The sequence below is a fragment of the Anopheles maculipalpis genome (genome assembly GCF_943734695.1).
Source record: "Anopheles maculipalpis chromosome X unlocalized genomic scaffold, idAnoMacuDA_375_x X_unloc_124, whole genome shotgun sequence".
NCBI lineage: Eukaryota > Metazoa > Arthropoda > Insecta > Diptera > Culicidae > Anopheles > Anopheles maculipalpis.
Genome location: NW_026060441.1, coordinates 7501 through 15000, shown reverse-complemented (window position 1 = coordinate 15000; position 7500 = coordinate 7501).

Below are 7500 nucleotides of genomic sequence, written 5' to 3'. Positions count from 1 at the left end.
CCTGAACATGCATATAAGTTCGAGTATTGATATTATAAACCTAACAAGAGATGAAGGCAAGTCGATTTGGTTGGTGAGAAACCAAAAATATCACTAAGTTCGGGACTTGGGTACAAACCGAAAGTTAATATGATGTCCCTGAACATGCATATAAGTTCGAGTATTGATATTATAAACCTAACAAGAGATGAAGGCAAGTCGAATTGGTTGGTAAGAAACCAAAAATATCTCTAAGTTCGGGACTTGTGCGCAAACCGAAAGTGAATATGATGTCCCTGAACATGCATATAAGTTCGAGTATTGATATTATAAACCTAACAAGAGATGAAGGCAAGTCGAATTGGTTGGTCCAAAACCAAAAATATCTCTAAGTTCGGGACTTGGGTGCAAACCGAAAGTTAAAATGATGTCCCTGAACATGCATATAAGTTCGAGTATTGATATTATAAACCTAACAAGAGATGAAGGCAAGTCGAATTGGTTGGTCCAAAACCAAAAATATCTCTAAGTTCGGGACTTGGGTGCAAACCGAAAGTTAATATGATGTCCCTGAACATGCATATAAGTTCGAGTATTGATATAATAAACCTAACAAGACATGAAGGCAAGTCGAATTGGTTGGTCCGAAACCAAAAATATCTCTAAGTACGGGACTTGGGCACAAACCAAAACTATATACCAAGTGCCTGAAATGTCTATAAACCACACGAAGAACTCTTCACACACAGGTGCGCCTCATAACCTGGTTCAATGTATAAGACATTGGTTTCGGGGGATTTATTGAGAAGAAAATTTTTTTCTCTAACTTTGAGTAAAACTGTCTCAGAATACATATTTAACCACGAAAAGTGATCTCCGACGGTAAATAGCAAAAGTCACCCGACCATCAAAGTTGCATGGCGGTGCAGGAGACGAAAATCCAAGGTCGTCTAATGTAGGGACGTAAGACACGAAATCAAAATTTTGGCATAAAAGCTAAAATAATCATCAGACAGTGGTCATCCAAGGCATATTAGAGTCGTCTAACGATGCGAAATGCAATAAGCAATAGCGACTTTTTAATGATTTTTTTGGATTTTTGTCAAAATTTACCCTTCACAACTTGGTATAAGTCATAGGACATGGGTACCGGTATGACCGACGGAAGATTTTTGGACAAAAAATTTTTTTGCTCTAACTTTGAGTAAAACGGTGTCAGGATGCATTATTAATCATGAAAAGTGATCTCCGACAGTAAATAGCGAAAGTTACCCGACCATCAAAGTTGCATGGCGGTGCAGGAGACGAAAATCCAAGGTCGTCTAATGTAGGGACGTAAGACACGAAATCAAAATTTTGGCATAAAATCTAAAATAATCATCAGACAGTGGTCATCCAAGGCATATAAGAGTTGTCTAACGATGCTGAATGCAATAAGCAATAGCGACTTTTTAATGATTTTTTTGGATTTTTGTCAAAATGTACCCTTCACAACTTGGTACAAGTCATAGGACATGGGTACCGGTATGACCGACGGAAGATTTTTGGACAAAAAATTTTTTTGCTCTAACTTTGAGTAAAACGGTCTCAGGATGCATTATTAATCATGAAAAGTGATCTCCGACAGTAAATAGCGAAAGTTACCCGACCATCAAAGTTGCATGGCGGTGCAGGAGACGAAAATCCAAGGTCGTCTAATGTAGGGACGTAAGACACGAAATCAAAATTTTGGCATAAAATCTAAAATAATCATCAGACAGTGGTCATCCAAGGCATATAAGAGTCGTCTAACGATGCTGAATGCAATAAGCAATAGCGACTTTTTAATGATTTTTTTGGATTTTTGTCAAAATTTACCCTTCACAACTTGGTACAAGTCATAGGACATGGGTACCGGTATGACCGACGGAAGATTTTTGGACAAAAAATTTTTTTGCTCTAACTTTGAGTAAAACGGTCTCAGGATGCATTATTAATCATGAAAAGTGATCTCCGACAGTAAATAGCGAAAGTTACCCGACCATCAAAGTTGCATGGCGGTGCAGGAGACGAAAATCCAAGGTCGTCTAATGTAGGGACGTAAGACACGAAATCAAAATTTTGGCATAAAAGCTAAAATAATCATCAGACAGTGGTCATCCAAGGCATATAAGAGTCGTCTAACGATGCTGAATGCAATAAGCAATAGCGACTTTTTAAAGATTTTTTTGGATTTTTGTCAAAATGTACCCTTCACAACTTGGTACAAGTCATAGGACATGGGTACCGGTATGACCGACGGAAGATTTTTGGACAAAAAATTTTTTTGCTCTAACTTTGAGTAAAACGGTCTCAGGATGCATTCTTAATCATGAAAAGTGATCTCCGACAGTAAATAGTGAAAGTTACCCGACCATCAAAGTTGCATGGCGGTGCAGGAGACGAAAATCCAAGGTCGTCTAATGTAGGGACGTAAGACACGAAATCAAAATTTTGGCATAAAAGCTAAAATAATCATCAGACAGTGGTCATCCAAGGCATATAAGAGTCGTCTAACGATGCTGAATGCAATAAGCAATAGCGACTTTTTAAAGATTTTTTTGGATTTTTGTCAAAATGTACCCTTCACAACTTGGTACAAGTCATAGGACATGGGTACCGGTATGACCGACGGAAGATTTTTGGACAAAAAATTTTTTTGCTCTAACTTTGAGTAAAACGGTCTCAGGATGCATTCTTAATCATGAAAAGTGATCTCCGACGGTAAATAGCAAAAGTCACCCGACCATCAAAGTTGCATGGCGGTGCAGGAGACGAAAATCCAAGGTCGTCTAATGTAGGGACGTAAGACACGAAATCAAAATTTTGGCATAAAAGCTAAAATAATCATCAGACAGTGGTCATCCAAGGCATATAAGAGTCGTCTAACGATGCTGAATGCAATAAGCAATAGCGACTTTTTAATGATTTTTTTGGATTTTTGTCAAAATTTACCCTTCACAACTTGGTACAAGTCATAGGACATGGGTACCGGTATGACCGACGGAAGATTTTTGGACAAAAAATTTTTTTGCTCTAACTTTGAGTAAAACGGTCTCAGGATGCATTATTAATCATGAAAAGTGATCTCCGACAGTAAATAGCGAAAGTTACCCGACCATCAAAGTTGCATGGCGGTGCAGGAGACGAAAATCCAAGGTCGTCTAATGTAGGGACGTAAGACACGAAATCAAAATTTTGGCATAAAATCTAAAATAATCATCAGACAGTGGTCATCCAAGGCATATTAGAGTCGTCTAACGATGCGAAATGCAATAAGCAATAGCGACTTTTTAAAGATTTTTTTGGATTTTTGTCAAAATGTACCCTTCACAACTTGGTACAAGTCATAGGACATGGGTACCGGTATGACCGACGGAAGATTTTTGGACAAAAAATTTTTTTGCTCTAACTTTGAGTAAAACGGTCTCAGGATGCATTATTAATCATGAAAAGTGATCTCCGACAGTAAATAGCGAAAGTTACCCGACCATCAAAGTTGCATGGCGGTGCAGGAGACGAAAATCCAAGGTCGTCTAATGTAGGGACGTAAGACACGAAATCAAAATTTTGGCATAAAAGCTAAAATAATCATCAGACAGTGGTCATCCAAGGCATATAAGAGTCGTCTAACGATGCTGAATGCAATAAGCAATAGCGACTTTTTAAAGATTTTTTTGGATTTTTGTCAAAATGTACCCTTCACAACTTGGTACAAGTCATAGGACATGGGTACCGGTATGACCGACGGAAGATTTTTGGACAAAAAATTTTTTTGCTCTAACTTTGAGTAAAACGGTCTCAGGATGCATTATTAATCATGAAAAGTGATCTCCGACAGTAAATAGCGAAAGTTACCCGACCATCAAAGTTGCATGGCGGTGCAGGAGACGAAAATCCAAGGTCGTCTAATGTAGGGACGTAAGACACGAAATCAAAATTTTGGCATAAAATCTAAAATAATCATCAGACAGTGGTCATCCAAGGCATATAAGAGTCGTCTAACGATGCTGAATGCAATAAGCAATAGCGACTTTTTAATGATTTTTTTGGATTTTTGTCAAAATTTACCCTTCACAACTTGGTACAAGTCATAGGACATGGGTACCGGTATGACCGACGGAAGATTTTTGGACAAAAAATTTTTTTGCTCTAACTTTGAGTAAAACGGTCTCAGGATGCATTATTAATCATGAAAAGTGATCTCCGACAGTAAATAGCGAAAGTTACCCGACCATCAAAGTTGCATGGCGGTGCAGGAGACGAAAATCCAAGGTCGTCTAATGTAGGGACGTAAGACACGAAATCAAAATTTTGGCATAAAAGCTAAAATAATCATCAGACAGTGGTCATCCAAGGCATATAAGAGTCGTCTAACGATGCTGAATGCAATAAGCAATAGCGACTTTTTAAAGATTTTTTTGGATTTTTGTCAAAATGTACCCTTCACAACTTGGTACAAGTCATAGGACATGGGTACCGGTATGACCGACGGAAGATTTTTGGACAAAAAATTTTTTTGCTCTAACTTTGAGTAAAACGGTCTCAGGATGCATTCTTAATCATGAAAAGTGATCTCCGACAGTAAATAGTGAAAGTTACCCGACCATCAAAGTTGCATGGCGGTGCAGGAGACGAAAATCCAAGGTCGTCTAATGTAGGGACGTAAGACACGAAATCAAAATTTTGGCATAAAAGCTAAAATAATCATCAGACAGTGGTCATCCAAGGCATATAAGAGTCGTCTAACGATGCTGAATGCAATAAGCAATAGCGACTTTTTAAAGATTTTTTTGGATTTTTGTCAAAATGTACCCTTCACAACTTGGTACAAGTCATAGGACATGGGTACCGGTATGACCGACGGAAGATTTTTGGACAAAAAATTTTTTTGCTCTAACTTTGAGTAAAACGGTCTCAGGATGCATTCTTAATCATGAAAAGTGATCTCCGACGGTAAATAGCAAAAGTCACCCGACCATCAAAGTTGCATGGCGGTGCAGGAGACGAAAATCCAAGGTCGTCTAATGTAGGGACGTAAGACACGAAATCAAAATTTTGGCATAAAAGCTAAAATAATCATCAGACAGTGGTCATCCAAGGCATATAAGAGTCGTCTAACGATGCTGAATGCAATAAGCAATAGCGACTTTTTAATGATTTTTTTGGATTTTTGTCAAAATTTACCCTTCACAACTTGGTACAAGTCATAGGACATGGGTACCGGTATGACCGACGGAAGATTTTTGGACAAAAAATTTTTTTGCTCTAACTTTGAGTAAAACGGTCTCAGGATGCATTATTAATCATGAAAAGTGATCTCCGACAGTAAATAGCGAAAGTTACCCGACCATCAAAGTTGCATGGCGGTGCAGGAGACGAAAATCCAAGGTCGTCTAATGTAGGGACGTAAGACACGAAATCAAAATTTTGGCATAAAAGCTAAAATAATCATCAGACAGTGGTCATCCAAGGCATATTAGAGTCGTCTAACGATGCGAAATGCAATAAGCAATAGCGACTTTTTAAAGATTTTTTTGGATTTTTGTCAAAATGTACCCTTCACAACTTGGTACAAGTCATAGGACATGGGTACCGGTATGACCGACGGAAGATTTTTGGACAAAAAATTTTTTTGCTCTAACTTTGAGTAAAACGGTCTCAGGATGCATTATTAATCATGAAAAGTGATCTCCGACAGTAAATAGCGAAAGTTACCCGACCATCAAAGTTGCATGGCGGTGCAGGAGACGAAAATCCAAGGTCGTCTAATGTAGGGACGTAAGACACGAAATCAAAATTTTGGCATAAAAGCTAAAATAATCATCAGACAGTGGTCATCCAAGGCATATAAGAGTCGTCTAACGATGCTGAATGCAATAAGCAATAGCGACTTTTTAAAGATTTTTTTGGATTTTTGTCAAAATGTACCCTTCACAACTTGGTACAAGTCATAGGACATGGGTACCGGTATGACCGACGGAAGATTTTTGGACAAAAAATTTTTTTGCTCTAACTTTGAGTAAAACGGTCTCAGGATGCATTATTAATCATGAAAAGTGATCTCCGACAGTAAATAGCGAAAGTTACCCGACCATCAAAGTTGCATGGCGGTGCAGGAGACGAAAATCCAAGGTCGTCTAATGTAGGGACGTAAGACACGAAATCAAAATTTTGGCATAAAAGCTAAAATAATCATCAGACAGTGGTCATCCAAGGCATATTAGAGTCGTCTAACGATGCGAAATGCAATAAGCAATAGCGACTTTTTAATGATTTTTTTGGATTTTTGTCAAAATTTACCCTTCACAACTTGGTACAAGTCATAGGACATGGGTACCGGTATGACCGACGGAAGATTTTTGGACAAAAAATTTTTTTGCTCTAACTTTGAGTAAAACGGTCTCAGGATGCATTATTAATCATGAAAAGTGATCTCCGACAGTAAATAGCGAAAGTTACCCGACCATCAAAGTTGCATGGCGGTGCAGGAGACGAAAATCCAAGGTCGTCTAATGTAGGGACGTAAGACACGAAATCAAAATTTTGGCATAAAATCTAAAATAATCATCAGACAGTGGTCATCCAAGGCATATTAGAGTCGTCTAACGATGCGAAATGCAATAAGCAATAGCGACTTTTTAATGATTTTTTTGGATTTTTGTCAAAATGTACCCTTCACAACTTGGTACAAGTCATAGGACATGGGTACCGGTATGACCGACGGAAGATTTTTGGACAAAAAATTTTTTTGCTCTAACTTTGAGTAAAACGGTCTCAGGATGCATTATTAATCATGAAAAGTGATCTCCGACAGTAAATAGTGAAAGTTACCCGACCATCAAAGTTGCATGGCGGTGCAGGAGACGAAAATCCAAGGTCGTCTAATGTAGGGACGTAAGACACGAAATCAAAATTTTGGCATAAAAGCTAAAATAATCATCAGACAGTGGTCATCCAAGGCATATAAGAGTCGTCTAACGATGCTGAATGCAATAAGCAATAGCGACTTTTTAATGATTTTTTTGGATTTTTGTCAAAATTTACCCTTCACAACTTGGTACAAGTTATGAGACATGGGTACCGGTATGACCGACGGAAGATTTTTTGACAAAAATTTTTTTGACTCTAACTTTGAGTAAAACTGTGTCAGGATGCATTTTTAAGCATGAAAAGTGAACTCCGACGGTAAATAGCAAAAGTCACCCGACCCTCAAAGTTGTATGGCGATGTAGGAGAAAAAAATTCCGAGGTCGTTTAATTTTGGGATGGATAAAAATGGTCACTTGTGGTAAAGTGATATTGTTCATTGGCTATAGTAAGAGGGTATGGTGTCGTGACACAAAAATGAAAAATGTATGGGAACGTGTTCTAAACACTGTCACAAGGTGCAAATCGAGTATCTAGTCGTACCTTAGACACCAGTTCGGGTAAATGAGCCTCTGCTTGGCTCATATGTATGGGGAAAAGTAAGGGTGACCGACATGTCCAAAGGTAAAAAGC